Raw genomic sequence first — 21,315 nt, forward strand, 5'->3', positions numbered from 1 at the left:
ATTTATACCATTGGCGTACTTAACTCGAATGACTGACATTTTTACCGTTACTAATTGTTTGTACATAAGTTTCAACTTTAAAATCAAAATTCTTAATAAGTATTGGGCGGAATTATAAAATTTAAAGTCTGTTGTAAAGAGAATTGTAAGAGCTTTCAAAAGAAATATTACTCAACCTCCAATGCCATTTAAATATTTTGGCGTGATGCTTACCCTTGCTTGGGGGTGAAAGGTCCGGAGTCAAAAATACCAGCAAAGAATGTCCCCCTTTAATCTAAAATCGACGGGTCTGAGCGTTTTTCTACAATCTTGACGCAGTTCCTGAAAATAGCTCTGTTTCGTTTTCATTTGGCCACACCCTGTAGGTTACAAGGCACTGTGTGCTTGATTATTACATATTTAACAGCCAAGGCAGATACAGGATTTCCCATCGAAAATGATCACCCCGGAAATATTTTTATTTTGAACGATAGTTATAAGATCCAAAAATTTGTTTATAGGAAAATTAATTGAATATTGTGTATCACTGTCAAATTTACAAAATTTGACATTGGCTGCTAGTTTTCTTAATATTATGATTAGAGATCGAAAATGTTAAGGCGGCTGCAATATGATACAGGGTTCCCTTTTATGTCATTTTATTTAAATAAAAAGGGACACAACCGTTGCCTCCTTATAACTGCACTCTTTATATTATAAGAATATATGCACATTTATATATCACATTTTAGTAAACCCACTATCCGCGTTATTGCATAGTAACATGTACATGTCTGCCTCTGTGATGAAGCTTCGCATCGATCAATTTATTCGATACGTGGGTATCTAGCGGCACCGTAATGCCCTGTCGGCCTGGCCACCGATGAACCATCCAGGTTATTTGCTAAGGGACCATGGTCGTGCATTTCATTGTCGTTTGTGCGTTTGTGAGTGACTTTAACACTTTGCTTGGTCGAGTGTATGGCACGTGTTTTGTCATTAGCATTGTGTATTGTGAGTATGGAGCAGCACACGGTTTGACCATAGGTTTAGCCTATTTCTACTACTACAATACGTATTGCTGCTTACTAGCCTACTATAGATTACCACTGTCTATTTATTTGATTATCGCCTCAAAGTTTCCCAGGTCTAATTATGATATAAAAATTGCAATTATTTTTCGACTTAAAAAAACGGGATCTTCAAAACCAGAAAAAGAGAAAGCATACTCTTGTAGTTAAATTAATTACGGTCATGTTTTCTTGAAAGTTAATCTCGAAATATAATAACTCATTACTCAAAACTTATAGCATAGAGTGGATTATATGTTCGCGATGCTTTTGCAGTGGCTTTGGCATTATTATTTAACTTTTATTTGTTCGTTTCTCCGACTGCGTTTATTTTTGCGGAGAATAAAGCGGAAGCGTTTTTAAGCCTTAAACGCCACCGTCATAAATGCAGAAAGCAATTTATTTAGATAATTAATTCCGGGCTACGAGTGAAGTTAATTTAAATTTAACTTTTCCTCGGAAGCACTTGCTCCTCCAACTAAAATGAATACAAGTGTACAAAGTAAGACAGACGTTTTCTTTTATTGCTATAATTAAGTTAATTTTACAACCACTTAGAATAAGTCACAAACCAACAATCCGTTCTTAATCCTCCGGCTCTGCCCGTGGAAGCGCTCTTCCGCGTTTTCTTATCCGTTGCCGCCAGAAGCCGCACTCTGTCACAGCGATGAGCCTCTTAGGCTGTAAATAGGGAGGCAGCCAGCCAAATATTTACTTAATTTCACCCAATAATGAGCGGTCTAATACCGGAGCACCGTTTCCGGGAAAAAATAGTCATGCTGGGCAAAGGGTTTTTGTACAATATACAGGGTCATCTTCTTTTCTTATTTGAACTTTAACCATGGATATATTTCATCAAACTGATGTAATTTTTGTGGTGTACACTTTTTTCTCCAGTTTTTTTTTCGTAGTATCAGCGCTGGATATTTTTTGTTTTTATTTATTTTTTCTTAAACTACGAATGCATTTCTATCTTTCATACTTTGTATAAAGTGTAGGAATTAAACAATTTACCGATTTTATAAATTATCGGGAAAATAAGTCAATCATATGCGCTCATAAGAGATTCTGATAACGCCAACTTTATGACTAATCATATAACGAGCGTTCAAATAAAAACGTGGTCAAGTTGGTTCTGAAAATTTGGACGTAGGGCGTAGCGTATAGCAAATGAACTTAAACGTCATCTGTCAAAGCGCTATATCGCCGCTATCAATTTGAATATTTTCGTTTTAAAAAGCGTTTAAAATGGTGTTTTCTCAAGAACAAAAAGTGTTTATCATAGAGTCCTACTTTAGAAATGGACGCAAGATTGATGGAATATGGAAGTATTCTATTGAGGAATGTTTCATAGAATTTCAAAATCAATTTCCCGGCGTTGTTGACTACAAAATTTTTCAAAATGCAGTTCAGCGTTGTGTTAATGTTTTTCGTGAAACGGGCAGTGTAACAAGAAAAGAAGGAAGCGGCCGACCTAAAAAGCGGACTGAAGAATTAAAAGAAAATGTCCAACAAATAATGGAAAATGCGCCAAGAACTTCTGTACGTGTTTTATCACAAATGGTGGGAGTATCAGTCGGTACCTGCCACACAGTGTTAAAAAAAGCTCCTTTAATTGTTTGTTATTGTTATCACATTTATTCTTTAAAATAAAGTTATATAGTCATTAGCGTTATTGAAACTGACAGCTGCTATACAGCTCGTTGAGAAATGAGGTTAAGTTGGTCGCTATAAGCTACTCCCTACGTCCAATGTGTCAGAGCCAACTTCGACCACGTTTTATTTGAACGCTCGTTACTTAATATACAGGTGATTTCACTTTAAATACAGAAACAGCAGGGTTATATTCATTATCAAAAAATAAGTAGAGTTTGCTCTAATTTGACAACTGATCTATTCCTGCAGTTTCTGCATTTAAAGTGAAATCACTCTGTATATACAGGGTGGTCCGAATTTTATGCAGGAAATTTCAAGAACAGAGAGACCTCTTTAAAATAATATGTGTTTGCCTTATAAATATAGGTCTGGAACGGCCTCGTTTTCGAGATATAGGGTGTTGAAGCTGTCAAAAATTTGATTTTTTCGTGTATATCTCCGGAATCTATTAACCGATCTCAATAAAATTTGATACAGATAATGTATGATTACTTTCCCTAAAATATGAGCTTAAAAGGTTCAACAAGTGGTGTACAACTGAACAGGGGTCACCCTTTTTTTACAAAAAAACCTACGCCAATGCATTTTTTACAAGTCATTATAACTGATTTATATTCTAATGCACAAAATACGTAAAAAAGTGACTAATTTTAGTTATTTATACCAATACAATCCCCTTGTGACAGACACTTCTAACCATAATTGAAGCTAATATCATATGGTGGTTTTCTTTTAATTCATTACACCCGTCTTCTATTCGTTGCAGTAGTTGTGGTCTTGTGTCTGTTTTAGTAGAATAAACTTTAGTTTTCAGATAATCTCAAGCACAGAAGTTCAGGGGATTTAGACATGGCAATCTTGCTGGCCAAGACACTGGATCCTCTGCACCATATGGTTGACATTGGCATTTAGTCTTCTACCTATCCATCGCGCCATATAATTTTCATTAAACCTTTCTTATATTATTCTCCCAGAATGCGCAGGAGCACCATCCATCGTATCTAGCTATTTTGTCGTATATTTAATAACTCAAATAGATGGTTTTATAGAAAGTTTAGAAATTACTGTTTTTTTATTTTGTGTTGTTAACGATGTAAGTGATGACGAATCAATGAAGGACATAAATGTTGATACGCTGATCTTTATTGTTTTCGTACAAATACAATTTTGAACTTTGCCAATCTAATACGAATGTTAAACTGTGTTTGATTGGTCACAGTCCAACCCACTGGCCAATTGCGGAGTTACTTAATGTATATAATCCTGAATTTAAGCGATCAAACTATCTTCATCAAATTCAGATGAACTTTCTGAACGTGGAGAATCGTTCACGTCAAAACCACCCTCTTTGAAATGAGAAAAGTATTTTCTTGTTGTCCATTTTCCAATGGCGATCTCTCCGAAAACAAATCCAGTGGCATCTAGTGCCTTATCTCCTCTATTAACTTAAGCGAAAGGATATGTCGAAAATCTCCTTTTTTTCTACAATCAAAAGAAAAACATTTGTCCTGTATTTGATGTTTGAGTTAATGATTATCTACTGCAGTGAATTATTGGGAAAAACCGGAACTTTAATATTTTTATTGAATTTTAATTGGTTTTGACCAAACACAGTATGATATTTTCTTTAAATCCAATTATTTCACGTCCTGTAGTATGGTTACATTGTTTCTCGGCCTTTGCTGTGACCTACAGAATAATAATACGCGAGCCTTTTCCATTGCAAATAAAGTTATATAGCGTAGTAATAAAACCTACAGTCAGTTAGTTAATCCGGACTGATCTGTTTCAACATGGTCCCACGGTAACTTAAATTCAGCGCTGTACTATTTGGCAGTAGCGTGTTAATCAGTACATCCTCTAATTACTTTTCATCAAACTACGGAAATGTAAATAGTGTCATTGTTTCGTGCAATTCGACATCGATTGTTTGATTTGGACTGGGCAAGCCCTCCTAATTGTATTCTATAATTGAATTATATTTGCTGCTTTAATTAGTAAATTCCAATGAGAATGTTATGAGATTTGCTTGCAGACACTTTTGTTCTCGAGTGCATTAACAATGATTGGAAATATAATCATAAGTGTGTATTATTGTAGCACAGATATTTAATTAACTTCTAGTAACTAACGTCAAAATTCAAAAATAAAATCACATATAGCATATCTAATAGGAGAGGGTTAAATTTTGCTCAAAGCAAAGAAAATAGGTAGAACTCTGTAGAATTATAACAACTTTCAAGACCTGATTCTTCCTTTAAAGCAAATAAAAAAACTATACTAAGATTTTACCGTAAATTAAGTTTCTAGCAGATATGTGGTCTTTTAAAGGTTGGCAGCCAAACAGAGCTTTTGTTCAATTTCTCAAGAACCAACAAAGATATAATGAATTTCCCTTGCAAAATGTTATGCTCCTCTATTATTTCAGGATATTCATACAAATACATCTGACATGCTCTTTAACAGTTGCGGTTACAGGTATAATAAATTTATGTTTGCTTCATTTTCAACAAATGTTGAAATTCGGAACGAATAATTTAAAGATAATTTTTTCGAGACTAAACATCTAAATCTGGTTCGGACAGAGACAGTACAGTATTGGGGGTCATAAAGGCTTGCAAAATGTAATGTAATTAAATTTCCAGGGTCGTATTTAAAGAAATGAAGTTGATGATGGTCCTGGAGAGACGAAACGTTACATATAAAAATTGATTATGCCATACGATATACGGCAAAAAGTTGCCATAAGAAAGTGTTCTTCATTTTTCAGTATCACCACAAACAAGGCTAAAATAAAACAACAAATTTCCAAAATTTCGGTTTTTTTCAAATATTTCGAAAACCATCATGTTAGCCTTGATTATTTAGAAGCATAATGTTGGTCTGCTGACTATGCAACTTTGCCCTCATTTAAGCTACTTCGTATCTCTTACCATTTTCGAGATCCCTGTAGTGAGAAGCGAATTTGTAACAGTCTGTATTATCGATTTATTACATTGCACACGAAAACCGAGCAAACTACGAAACACATTCGTATGAAACTTTTTTCTAATTTGTCATTTTTCTAGGAACAAACACCATATTGCTTCAACTTATGTATTTCATATACCATATCCGGATATTATGCTGACAGGAAGTTTCTTGGTTCTCAGGAATCGGGGCATGCTTCCCATAATATTTCAGTTCATACCGATGAATACCAATATAAATGCTGATACAGATGTCAATGTCCATGATTCCTTGAGTCGATACATGTGGAAAGTCAAACAAAGAAAATAATGGAAATAATAATAAAGTCTATTCATAGAGTTAATGCAAAATACAATTAGTCATTCAACATGCTTCTACTCGTATATACCTTTCTAATTTAATTAATGTTAAATTTTTAATACATAAACTTATGTTTTTCTCAAAAGTAGCAGGTATATATATATTTAAAAAATTAGTGTAATCAATAATGATGACGTAAATAAGTAATTCTAATAACAATTAAAAATTGTGAACTATGAAATTATTACATGTTATAAAAATATTAACTCATTGCTTTCTTTTACTCACAATTATATAAATTTTGTATCAACAGCATAGATTTTCTTTCAATTGACACTTTTTCCACAGACAAAATAGCTGTCGCCACAGACCGCTACTGGAATAGGCCAGCAGTTTTAAATTTCCGAATTGCCGATATAGTACACCACCAGCAGAATTTTAGGAAGAATCAAATGCAGTGGCCCGCATTCCTACGCGTATTCTAGCAACATACTTACAGGGTGTCCCATTAATATTGCGAAAAAATTCAGGGGGAGTTTTCTTGACCAAATATAAGAAAGAAAGTTCCTATAAACCTATGTCCGAAAATGCTTCGTTTCGGAGATACAGGGTATTGAAATTTTGAGAAAATACAAGATTTTTACTAATATCTGAAGAACCCTAATTCCGATTTTTTTTAAATTTGGTATGTTTGTTTATAAAAACTTTATCTATTTCAGCGGCGTTCGGGGACTCACTCCTGTTGATACAAATAAGTAAACATATGAGACGACATTGCTTTTTCTTAGGTGTCATATGTTTTTCTAATTATGCGATAAAGTTTTCGAGCAAAAAATTAATAGCTTAAGTGTGTGATTTTAATAAGTACTTGAACTGTCTAGTTGTCAATTCCTGCTTGTCAAAATGAATTACACAAATAGTGAAATGTGCGATATGCATTTTCTTTATGGCCTTGCCAACGGTAATGCATTAGCCGCCAGGCGTCTCTATGAGCAGAAATACCCTAATCGTATAATTCCTCATCATACTATCTTCACCCGTCTTCATCAACGTTTTAGTGAAACTGGAAGTTTTCGAAAACTTACCGCAGGAAACGGGTGACCCCGCACAGCAGTAACCCTACAATTGGAGAAAGATGTACTTCATGAAATTGAACACACTCCAACAACAAGTACCAGACAGATTGCTAGAAACTTAAATGCAAGTCGTTCTGCAATTTTCAGGATTTAAAAAAATAATCTTCTATACCTTTATCACATCCAACGGGTTCAGGCACTTTTACCGACTGATTTTCCGTTAAGATTAAATTTATGTCGATGGACACGAAAAAAAATAGGGAAAATCCTCAATTTTTAGCAGAAGCAACACGGATGTGGCAAATTTTTCTAGAAAAGCCATAATAATCATGTATGGGCGGACGAGAACCCAAATGCAATATCAGAAGGCCGTGATCAACACCAGTTTTCACTGAATGTATGGGTCGGAATTGTGGGAGACCACTTAATAGACCCATTTTTTTACCACCGAGGCTTACTGGAGATGTTTATCTCCGTTTTCTTGAGGATGAATTGACATACCCGATGTTACAACAATTGTTCAAAATTTTATCCACCAATGTGTAAACACATTTGGGTCCGTTGTACTCAGTTTCTACGAAATGTTGTCTTGTTTCACCATAACACAAATGCTTCAACATAAATTAAAACGATATCCATCAACTCCGAGTACACGCAAACCATTTTTGACACTAACTACCCATTTTTGACACTAACTACTAAAAACCTATTGTAAATGTAAATACCGTCGTATTATAACAGGTAAATATCCCAACGACGATTGCAAAATCCGAACTCAGTATTCGGAGTCGCTGAGGCCACGTGGCGAATGACTCTAGAGACTATAGTTGTCCAGCTATGTAGTAGTTGAATGTACTATAACTTCAATATTTTTTTTCTCGGAAACTATTAGGATTTTACAAAAAAATTTTTTACGATATTGATTCCATTTCTCATGCTGCATCTATTCCCAAATTTTTTTGGATAAATTGTGAATCACCCTGTATTTAGATTATTCTTGTTTTAAAATTCGTTCAGATATAGACACTAGAGAAAAACTGAATTTAAAGTAGTTTAGTAATTCAGACTCTGAATTTCATCTTACCCAAACTATATATTTCATAAGACAAATTATAGTAATTAAGATGTTTAATGATATGTGCCTAGCAAGAGAACGTCAACAAAGCAAACCGTATGTAAATTAAATTCTTGGAGGAAACTTTAAATGCAGTAAGTACTTTCATCAAATGGAGTGTATCTCTACCCCTTAGTCTTAGATAACTCATTTAGGCGAAATATTAAATTTAAATGAGAATAAATTAATTGTATTTAATCTAAATCGAGAGGTAGACACATGAAAGGAAATTTTAAGGAAGCCGCACAGCCACGTTTCCCGGAAAATATATTGTAATTCCATTCTACCTCAATCCTTTAATCTTACTGGCACTTGATCGAATTTTACGTCTGTGATCCTTTATAGTCAACAAATTAAATTATAGCAAATGGTTTAGAGAGAATGCTTTCACCGTTGAGTAGGAAGAAGAGGATTCGTGCTATATTAATTTTATAAAATAGGATCAAACCAAGTTAGATCGAGACAGTAATGGATGCGTTGATGCAAAACCCTCATTATGTCGAAAGTAATTGCAGATCGTCATTGTATTGTAATAACATAACTCAGAAGGCAGTCTTGACAAATACACATAATTTGGTACACTGCAAAAATGAAACATATCTAGTTAAATTTTACACTTGTAATGACTTTTATACACAAAATGTAAATGAATTGAATACACATTTGCGTGTAGAGTTAATAATTCATTTATTTGGAAAGTTAAAAACAGTTTTTCTGCAATAGTTATTTTAACAAGAATAGTATACTGTTATATTAGGATTAAAACATGCAATTTTTTTCTCCAACCATACCACTATATCGCTAATTGAGTTCATTTGCGATGGTTTGTGGTTCAATTTGCTAAAAACTCTGCAAAAATGGAATCTAATAAAGATTTTGTTGTACCTGTGGAGATACTGGAGCGTGCGAAAGAGGTTTTTTTGAATATTCTCCCAAAGAAATTTCGAGAAATGTATCTACCAACGTTTTATGCATTGGTGCAAAGAAAAAAACATTAAGTTGTATTCAGAAGATGTATTGATGGTGTATTTTAAGGGCCTTATTGATAAGTCTGCTAACATATCTAAAACTATATGGAATATAGTTAATAGTGAGACCGGTAGAAAGTCGGCTGTTGGGGATCTATCTCTGATTCTGAGCCCAAAGACGTGAACCTATTTCTTTACACCTGTGGTCAGGGAAGATTTGTTACACGTAATTAATGATCTTAAAAATACAAAGAGTAGTGGATTTGATAATATTTCAGTTAAAATTGTAAAAAAGTATTGGTGAACACATTTCTGAACATTTAGCACATATGATTAATTTATCAATTATAACGGGCAATTTTCCTAGTATTTTGAAGACGGCTTCAGTCATTCATGTACATAACAAAAATGATCTGCAGAATATAGCTAACTATCGACCTATATCAATCCTAAGTGTTTTCTCAAAAATTTTTGAAATAGTTGTGTATAGTAAAATATACAATTTTTTAACAAAGTTCAATATTCTAACGGATCATCAGCACGGTTTCCGTAAAGGCAGATCGACATAATTAGCAGCTTCTGCCTTACTAAGGCAGGTTTATCAGTGTCTTGATAGTGGTAGACATGTGGTAGGGTTCCTTTTTGACTTAACACGCGCATTCGACTGCCTAAACTTTGATTTTATTGAAAATAAATTGTTTAGTTTGGGTTTTAGAGGTATATTCTTGGAATGGCTGATGACCTTTTTAAAAGACAGGTCAATGTTAGTAAAAGATAAAAATGTGTCATTGGATTGTCTAAAAACAAGCTCTGGAGTGCCCCAAGGGTCTGTCCTGGGTCCACTAATTCTTATTATTTATCAATGATTTGCCCAAATATATACAAACTGTTGACAATATTTGCTGATGTGTCATCTTAGAAGACTATATTCAAACGTTACATAAATTGATGTAGCCTAATAGGTACTTAATATTGACAAAACAGATTGCATATACTTTCAGAATCATGGAGTTAATAAAGAATTAAACCTAACTTTTAATAATTCAAAAATAAAGTCAACTGATTACACAAAGTTTCTTGGAATAATTATTGTAGATAGGAATCTTACGTGGTCAGCCCATATCGATTTGCTAAGTAGAAAAACTCAATAAATTATATTATGCTATCTCTTTACCAATTTCTGCTGTAATTAATGTGTATAGTCACCTAAGTTATGGTGTGGTGTTTTTTTTTGGTAATGCTTTGCAGAGTCAAAGAATATTTGTTGTCCAAAAACGAATTATACGTACGTATGTATAACATGTTTTGGATTCCGGATAGGTGATCATATAAGCCCTATTTCATTAATTATATTATACTGTTTACTTTTCCCTGTTATATTCAAAACATTCTTATATGCAAGAGAATTTGCGAATAATTTGTGAACTTACGTTGTCCCATGGCTGGAGATTAATTACGTGATATTACACCGTCTGCAGAGCGCTGTTTAGGTTCATTTGTTCATATGACTTTACCTAGCATTTTAACCCTGCAGTGGTGACGTAACATATTAGTATAAGAGTGGTGACGTCGCGTCGGTCTAGGGGACCAATAAGACTGTATATTATATTTGGAGGGGGTATTTGTACATATACAGTGTAGGAGAGTATCGATGGTCTATCAGAAGTTACGTGAGAGCGATAAAGTAAGCCATAGAAATCCATGTGATAGACAAGGATGGCTATAATGAAGGCGTCTAATAGTCAACGCCCATTTCGCCCTTCCACAAATAAGAAGTGGATCTTATACGACATATACTTCTAAATTGACCGTATAGTACATCTTGGCATCACTCAGGGCATAGATTTTGATTCCGTATTTATTCGGCTTGCTTGGTATGTACCTATTGCCGAAATGCATCTAAAGTCCCCAAGCTTCTCATCAAGGGTGACATAATGTGACATAATGCAGTTTTTCTGACAGTTTTCCACGATCATTTCAAATAGAATTCTACAAGCTGCAAGTTTGTCCATAGACTAGAATAGAAATTTATTGAAATGCTTGTCCAAATATATGTTTTAATAAATCTCAATCGCAGCATTTGCATGTCGCAAATTTAAATAAAGTTTATGTCTTTGGGATCTGGATGCCCACAAAGAGAAAGAAATACTATTTCTTCATTTGATATAGATACCTAATGAAGAAATCACAATTTTTCATTAGTAAACAACGAAATGAAGCGAAACATCAGTTTCCTACAACTAATAATATACAGGGTAGCCCATCGAAAACGTACCGCAAGGCATTACAGGGTAGTAAAGAACTTTTCGGCAAAATCCAAAAACAGGTCAAATTTGTTTCTGAGGGGGACAACTTTTGGCTCAAAAAGCATACCAAAATCTTCAACCCCCTAAGTGGGGGTGCTATCCCCTAAATTTTTTCAAATGGGAATGGGGGTCAAGTGGGGGGTCATTAGAAAGGGCTTTTAATTCTCTATACATCGATTCTTACTTTTTGAAAATCGATTCATTATTTTAGAAAATATGCAGCTTTGAAAATACGAACAATATTTTTGACGAGAAATGCGAAAATCGATTTAATTTTACTTCAAAACTTACGGTATTAGTCAAGTAAATGCTGAAAATGTTGTCCGCCAACTTGCATACAATGATACAGGTTGTCTTCAAACCGTTGTCGAACATTCTGGAGCACTTGCGGTGTTACTTCGCGACATACATTAATGATTCGTCCTCGCAGATCTTCCAAGGTATCAGGTGGAGTGCTGTAAACTTTGCTTTTAATGTGCCCCCAGAGAAAGAAATCTAAAGGATTTAAGTCGGGTGACCGAGGGGGCCACTCAATTGCACCTCTTCGTCCTATCCAGCGTCCTGGAAACGTCTCATTTAGGTAATTGCGCACATTGAGCGAGTAATGTGGAGGAGCTCCGTCTTGCTGGAAAATCAGTTCGTGTTCATTGTAAGCAGGGTCGTCCTCTATGATATTTGTTAGAGCTGGGTCGATGACATTTTGTAGTAAATCCAAGTACATATCGCCTGTCAAATTTCCAGGAAGGAAAAAAGGACCTACAATGGAATTTCCAAAAATACCTGCCCATACATTCAACTTCTGGGGGTGTTGGGAGTGTGTCTCATGGAAAATCCTTGGATTGGTATCAGCCCAGTAACGACAATTATGGCGATTCACTAAACCATTCAAGAAGAACGTACACTCGTCCGAAAAACACACATTAAAGAGGAAATTATCGTTTATCGCTCGTTCAGTCATTATTTCGCAAAATTGCAAACGACGATCAAAATCGTCTTCATTTAGCTCTTGCACTAGCCGAATCTTATAAGGATGGAATTTGTATTTTTTTAATATTCGTTGGACACTTGTACGACTCACTCCTGTCGCAGTAGCCAATTGCATTGTACTCAGCGTACTATCCATTGCCACTTGCCCCAATACCGCTATTTCCGTAGGTTCATTTAGTACCGGATTTTCAACCTGCCTCTTTTTGTTATGAACGGAGCCAGTTTCGCGAAATTTGGCCACCAATTCGCGAACAATTTTTCCAGACGCATGTTTCTCAGGATGCCGTTGGTTGAACAGTTCGGCGACCCGATTTCCGCATTCATTGTTTTTGAAAAAAAGCTCAATAATTTCTACTCTTTCTGGAATTGAGTACACCATAATTAATCAATTTAAAAGACTCGGCAGTATTGGTACTCTTCAACTACAAGTCACAAGACAGTTATCTAGCAACTTCTTGTGGCCTATCTAAATACGAAACAAAAAGCGGACAATTTTTTGCTCACCAAAATCAGGCTAAAGAATTCGCAAATCAGAAAAAAAACAGCGAATTCTTTTGAAGGAATTTACCAAGCTAATACCGTAAGTTTTGAAGTAAAATTAAATCGATTTTCGCATTTCTCGTCAAAAATATTGTTCGTATTTTCAAAGCTGCATATTTTCTAAAATAATGGATCGATTTTCAAAAAGTAAGAATCGATGTATAGAGAATTAAAAGCCCTTTCTAATGACCCCCCACTTGACCCCCATTCCCATTTAAAAAAATTTGGGGGATGGCACCCCCACTTAGGGGGTTGAAGATTTTGCTATGCTTTTTGCGCCAAAAGTTGTCCCCCTCAGAAGCAAACTTTACCTGTTTTTGGATTTTGCCGAAAAGTTCATTACTACCCTGTAATGCCTTGCGGTACGTTTTCGATGGGCTACCCTGTATAACATGCAATGTGTTTTTTAACCAAATTTCAATATTCTAAACACCTAGCTGAAAAAGAGCATTAATTTTCAAAGTCCATATCCGATTCTTCTCAGTACGATGTTTCCGAATCTTCCAATTACAGCGCAATTTCTTTCCAGCTCCTTCTAAAAGCGAAAAAAGACTGATGGTTAAAATAATTTTTTCATGTTATTTTTTAAATATGATGTTTATATTGGCAAAAATAGTGGCGGACATTTTGAACCTATGCATCACTCACAGTAAAAAATTGTGTTACACTACTAAATCTTTGAGACTGGCACTAAGTAGTCTAGTAAGATTTTTTTTTCGAAAATATACTCATTTCCTAGAAGTAAATATTTGTTTTGGGAATTACATGATTCGTTTGAATTCAATAATATTTTTCTTCCAAAACATATATTTGTACAGGCAGCAACAAAATATAGCACAAAACAATGGAAATATGATGGAAAAAATCATTATAATAATCCACATTTATTAATACCGTGCTAATAACATAAATAAATATTTTTCACGGTATTAATATGTTTTTATGCACCATTTAATCAATGCTTATACACGGAGCAATTGATTATAAACCTTAATAGACTTTCTGGGATATTAGGAGTATAATAATTATTATTATTGTACATTAAGTATGATACGAAAGATATAATGTAATTTTTTTAATCAAAAGTATTTATTTACATGGTTAATATGTACGCACAGTCACTGGATTAACAAATAAATGCTTAACCCCAAGCATTATCATAGTTACACAATGTAAAAAAAATCATTCAATTTTACTCAGTAATATATTAGTTTCTGTCCTCACCCGATTGAGTGAAATATTCATTCTATCAGTGAGAGCTAAATAAAAATTTTATGAGTGAAACTATTGCAATAAAAGTGAGTGAATTTTACTCAAATTTGAGTTTCTGCTAACTATCAAGTGAGTGGCTTTTAACTCTATTCTGAGTATGTAAAACCAACTAAGGGTTGACCTTTTCTCTAAATTTAACTATTTGAGTAATTTTTTATTCAGACTTCGTTTATATTCTCTTTAAATTTTAATTTAAAAATCATTGTATTAAAGCCATAAACTGCATTTAATCATAATAATTGTTACCAAAATAAATGGATAAACGGATACTTGTTCAGCATTACACGCCTTACACCACGCCACGAGATGACCAAATGGGGACGATAGGAATAGACAAAGACAACGCACGACAACCATAGAGTGGTGTGGAGTCACTCAATAATGAGGACATTAACTCAAATTTAGGTACAAGTGCACTAAATACGAGTTTATCTCGCATAGTTATACTTAGTTCATATTAAATCACAAATGAGTAAAATTATCAAAATGCTCATAGCCCAGTCGGGTTGTCATTTAACCGGGAAAAAATTAGGGACCACAATTTTATTATTCTAACCTTTATGGGGGGTCAATAGTAGTGTACATTCAGAATCGCGACTGAATTCCACCCCTGCGTCAGCCGCCATTTTGAATTTAAGGAAAAATTGTTTTTGCTCAATATCTCGGCCATTTACAACTTTACAACAAAAATAGTAAGGACTTAAGTTGTCGAAAATGCGATGTCCTACAACTTCTTTAATTACAAATTTTATCGTGCGATCGATATTTTTCAAGTTAAGGGGGAAAATAGTGACAAAGTATAATTATTGAATAATCTCATTTGTTATTGACTTTACGACATAAATATACATAAACAAAGTTGGAAAGAATTATATTTTCTACAGTTTTGATCACTTTGATTTTTTCGCTACTACCAAAATTTAAGGTCCTACGCCTATGGCAAGCCTAACTAAACTCAAGGGATCAACATTCCATAGGCCTGACGTCTCCGCAAGCGTAAGACCTTAAATGTTGCTAGTAGCGAAAAAATCAAAGTGATCAAAATTGTAGAAAATATAATTCTTTCCAGCTTTGTTCATGTACATTTATGTCGTAAAATCAATAACAAACGAGATAATTCAATAATTATACTTTGTCACTATTTTCCCCCTTAACTTGAAAAATATCGATCACACGATAAAATTAGTAATTAAAGAAGTTATAGGAAATCGCATTTTCAACAACTTAAGTCCTTACTATTTTTGTTGTAAAGTTGAAAATGGCCGAGATATTGAGCAAAAACGATAAAATTGTGGTCCCTAATTTTTTCCCGGTTAAGCCCATTTTTTGTCTAACCCGTCTGGAGTATCAATATTTAGTGAAAATGTACTCAATGGATTCACTCCCTACCTTTATTGCTTTCTCTCACACCGATTTTTTTACAGTATAGGACATAGTTTTAATATAACAGACATCATATTAATAATATTACATCTAATAAACAGTGTTCGTTTTTGAAAATATTTTTGAATTGATAAAAATATACTATTAAAAATTTGTCAATTAAATCAATTCGTGACATTTCTCATTGTAACAAAATCTTTGAAAATAGTAAAAAAAATTTTTTATACTTTTGAAAAATGAATTAAGGGAACTCAACTTATACAAAATTTATTTTAATTGAGTAAAAACTTTGTTTCATATCCGATATTTAAGGGGAAACTCCACTCTAGAAGGGATTTTCAAGGAAAAATTGGTGCAAGTTATAGTTCCAGGACAAAAAGGCTTTATTGTACTGCCACTCTAGAGGGGATTTTCAAGGAAAATTTGATACAAGATATAGTGTCAGGATCAAAAAGGCTTTATTGTACATGTTTTCAGGTAGTTTTGGATTCAAAATATAGCCCGTAGGTGATGACAATCAACGGCACCTTTTTTCAGACGGCTGTATGTATGGAAAAGTTTCTTATTAACGGATGGTCTTGGAACAAAAAAAAAATTGATTTTATATATTAAAAACTAGGGAAAATCGTAGGGAAATTAAAAATATTGATAATTGTTGATTTAGTGAATATTAAAGACAAAAAAATTGCATTAAATTGTTACTGACAATGAAAATTATTGTTCTATTGAAAAACCCCTATGTTCCCTGAGTTATGTTATTGTGAATCTCTGTATAAAATTTCAAGTAGATTCGTGAACAACTGTTTGAGTTATGTATCTGACCAGTTAAAAAACTGGTTTCTCAAGAAAACGCTTTTAAAGTTTTTGTTGCCATTCAGCAGATACCTTCAATTAGCGATGCCTGCACCATATAACTAGCGTTATATTCTTAAAGTATTGTATTAGCAGACATCGTTACTCTTATTTTTTTTTGCTACAGTTTCGATAACACGCTGTATGTGAAGTTAGCAATTAATCTGCTTGAAAAAATATGACGCGCCTGTTTCGTAATCACTAGCCGCGAGACAGCCGATATTATTTTTCTTCCTTATTTTTTAAGTACAGCCCTGATTGCCGAAATGCCTTCGAAGTGGTCCCGCAGGAGATAAATACCCAACGTGACCGGGAATATCCGCCGCAATCAGTACGAGAGCCCATCGCTTCAAACCAGACCCCGAAGATAACTTATTGGATACGTCGTTTTCTCATTTATACAGATTTTATCACCCTAAAGTGTTTTTCTTTGGGTAGCCTCGGAGTTTTCCATGACAATATTTTTTGTTGGGACGGGGATCCTGCCGGATTTGTTATTTGTATTTAAGTAAGGGCTGCCTACGGTCTTATATCTGCGTCTCCGGAAAAAGACGTTGTAGAAGTAGGGGGAGACGTGCGAAATATTGCTAAGTTTTCTCCAAATGTAAAATGGAATGTGCGAATACCTTCTTGTGTATCACAATAGATAACTCCGCGTTTTAGTACCATAATGGATAATGGTAACGAAAAATCCCTAAATCTTGGCGTCACCAATATTAATGGTTGGTTTGCAACAAACGGTTACGTCTACGCTTGACCTAATGCAATGTCTCATTAGTTGAATATAATCTCGTGAAAAATTATACCGCAATCACAGCATGAAACAGAATATTGAGTTTTAATGTAATCTTGATTTCATTATTTCAAAATTTTTAAATTTAATCGACATGAAGGAAATAAAATTACTCTTCTGAACAAAATTACTGGTCACGTGACTTGTAACCATGTATGACGGCTCTGTAATACTATGACTATAGCGAAATTCATTACACACTGGAGTAAACCCCTTGAGTGAAATTATTTATTTAATTATTTATTTATTTATTTATTTATTTATTTATTTATTTATTTATTTATTTATTTATTTATTTATTTATTTATNTTTCATCTATTTAAAAAGAATGCTAAAATATATTTATTAAAAATTTGTGCATGCTCCGTTCGGGAATTTTTTGACAACAGCTGTTAGCTTATTTTATTTATTTATTTATATATTTATTTATTTAGAAGTTACAATATCCAACGGGACAAAGTCCCAATTATATGATAAGGTAAAACAGAAAACCTTAACTAAATTTTAAAAGAAAAAAACAAACTAACATTAAATATAAAAATATAAATACTACATAACATCAATCAAAATATAAAATCCAGACAAAAAACTTAAGGAAAAACAATAACAGACAGATAAAACAAATAAGCTAACAAACATATACAAGATAAGGATTACATTTACTAGACAAACAATTTTTTTATGTCATTCATACAATGAAAAAATATATGAAGTCGATCTTCATACTTCTGGTAATTGGAAATCATTTGATATAGGGGAGATGAGTACATTTTCAGTCAATATTGGGCATTTTGATAATTTTACACATTTTTAAACTAAAACTGAGTTTCACTCATAAAATTTTAGTTGTACTCATACTAATAGGGTAAAATTTCACTCAATTTCACTCAAACGTAGCTAAAATTATTGAAAAATATTCAAAGCAAGAATCTCTAACTTCTTAAATAAATATATTATATCAGATAAACAGTACGGCTTTAGAGAGAGGAAATCAACCGAAGATGCTATATTTGACTTCATATTTGTATGATGCAATGGATAAGCGTATCCCTGTTGTTTATTTTTGTTGATCTCTCTAAAGTATTTGACACCATATTCCATAAGAGATTGTTGGAAAAAATTAAATGCTGTGCATTGAGAGGTAACGTATACGAACTTTTAAAGAGTTTTCTGTCTGATAGAAAGCAATATATTGATGATATAGTGATGCAAGAATTGTTAGTTATGGGGTTCCGCAGGGCGCAGTGTTGGGTCGATTACTGTTTACCATATACATAAACAACCTACTTTCCCTAAACACTAAAGGTAGAGTAATTAGCTTCGCGGATGTCACTGCAATTCTTTACAGGGCAGATGACTGGAAAGAATTGAAAATAAATGCTGAAGTTGATTTATTTAGAATTGTTAAAAATTAGTTTTCACACAATAAGTTAACATTAAATACCAATAAAATAAAATACCTACCTTTCACATCTTATATATCTAGTTTACCAGATATGGGACCTTTATATATAAACCAAACAACACAAATTCCAGAAACTGACTCCATTAAATATTTGGGAATAGTTATTGACCGACATCTGAGATGGGGCCTACAAATAAAGCATATTATTAAAAAAAGCTGGAGGACTACTATCACGCTTTAAATATCTAAAAGGCTATCTAGATGTTAATTATCTCACAACAGTATATTATTCTTTAGTCCAGTCTCAGTTAGCGTATGGTATTATAGGATGGGAGGTGTTAATGACGTTCATTTAAACAATTTAAATATCTTACAGAAATGGATAATTAGAATAATTTATAACAAAAAAATAACATGTTCATGTGATCAATTATTTAAGGAAAGTAAGCTTTTTGATATTAGACAATTATTTTGTTTATCCGTTCTTGTTAATGTAAAAAAGATAAAATAAAGCTAAACTCTATCGAGCATAAATATGAAACTAGAAGTAGAAAATATAATGTAAGAATACGAGTACCAAAGTGCGAAAAATCAGTTGGGCAAGAAGTTGTGATTACATAGCAGCAAAACTTTTTAACATATTACTTGAAGATATGAAAATTGAAAAAATATTAATAAATATAAATTTAAAACAAAATGAAGGATATTAAACAATGGTCGGAAAATATTTAAGGACTTATTACATTCGTAGTATTAGGAGGTCTGTTGGTAGTTGTATGGGTATTCGTGTGAATTACACTGTATAGTATTTTTAATGAGGAATTGTTTATGTGTATATGTGTTTTACTTTCCACACTTGCCCAAAATAATAACAATAAAAAAACTTACTACAGTTCCAATAGGTACCTACCTTACTATAATACTAGATAATATCTCCCAAATTTGACAACGCTACCTAAAAATGATATGATATTACTCGAATTTGGCCTTTTATCTGTTTTGTAATACGTACATTTTGTAAAATACACACCTGTATCAGAAACAAGCAGCAATGTTCACTGCTGCTTCTGTGAATTTCTGTTTATTTACAATGTAATGCTGTTATTATTGTTTACTGTATAGTCTGTAAATAAACATCATTACTATTATTATATATTATTATATAATGCGGTGTGGACAGAAATTGATTCATTGTTGAGTGAAATTGAGTGAAAATAAGTCAAATTTTTCTTACAGTTATTAGCAGAGTAGACGAATAAGGATATGCACTTAATTTATAAAACGGAAAAGGATCTATAGCCCAGTCGATGGAGGCCACAGAAACAAGTAACTAGCAAAATTACTGTTTTTTTTTTTGTAAGTGCTTCGAAGTATGCAGATTAATATAACAAAAAGTTCATTGGCCTATCGATTTCCCAAAGTCTAAATGGATATATTGAGGCTTTAGTGAATTGAAGCAAAATACAAATGATTGCATTTCAAATAATGTTATGATTGTTATTTTTTAGTTAACTTGTTATTTTCTGTTTAACTTTTCATTTGTAAAATAAATGATTATGATATGTATGCATTAATTATTCTAGCGCAATAGCAAATTGTTACAAAACTACCTAAAGGCTATCATGTTTTTCAATACCGTAAATAATGTTTTATGATTTATAAAATTAAATTTTAATTTATTTGTTTATTTCCTACTATGTCAAAAGCCTTAGACAAATCACACATTATTGCATGTGTGGGATTACCTTGATCAAATCCCTCAACTATTTGATCTAATATAGCTAATAAGGCTTTGATAGTAGAAAGATTTTTCCTAAATCCAAATTGAGATGGTGTCAATATAGATTTAGTTTCAAGATATGAGATCAATTTTTCTTTAATTAAAATTTCAAATATTTTAGAAATTACAGGAACAATGGATATTTATCCATAGTTGTCAAGTTTATTAATATCTCCTTTTTTATGAATAGGAAGTACTTTAGTTATTTTAAGATAGTCAGGCCAAACCGCCTCATTTAAAAGCTTATTGAATAATATGGTCAAAGATGCAACAAGAAACTCAAGCGAGGTTGTCCTTATCGTAACGCCCCATACACAGAACAAACTTTTCTCGATCTAATCCCCAGGACTTCCGTCAAATTAAACACCAAGTGTAAGAAAACCTCACATACAACTTTTATGATATCACTGAATTATGATTCAGGAGAGCAAACACACGAGGACGCGCGGAACACGAGACGCGGCGCAAATCGAGTGAGCGCAAAGTTTTAAGGATATAATTTTAGGGCGAAGTTGTTCCCTAAGTGTTACTTCCTTAGCCGTATAATAAATGATGGGAAGCGGACTGGGGGTATAATTCACCCGTTTGTCCGGACCAGTGTGGTCCCGTGGAATTCCTGACGGGAAACACTTATAAAACTATTAGTCAAATTGCTCGAGACGGACGGCATGCCGAATGCCCTCGCCGCATTCCTTCGGTTGGCACTCCTGCGTAATGGCCGTTAGTGAGATGACTGTTTCGGATTTAAGATGGAAAAAATAAATTACTTCGCTCTGATAGGTAAGGTAGGTCTACAGTTCTCTGATAACTTACTTAAATGTAACAGAAAATGGAACAATAATCGAAATTTTACCACTGTTTTTA

Source organism: Anoplophora glabripennis, unplaced genomic scaffold, assembly GCF_000390285.2.
Source record: "Anoplophora glabripennis isolate ALB-LARVAE unplaced genomic scaffold, Agla_2.0 scaffold384, whole genome shotgun sequence".
Classification (NCBI taxonomy): Eukaryota; Metazoa; Arthropoda; class Insecta; order Coleoptera; family Cerambycidae; genus Anoplophora; species Anoplophora glabripennis.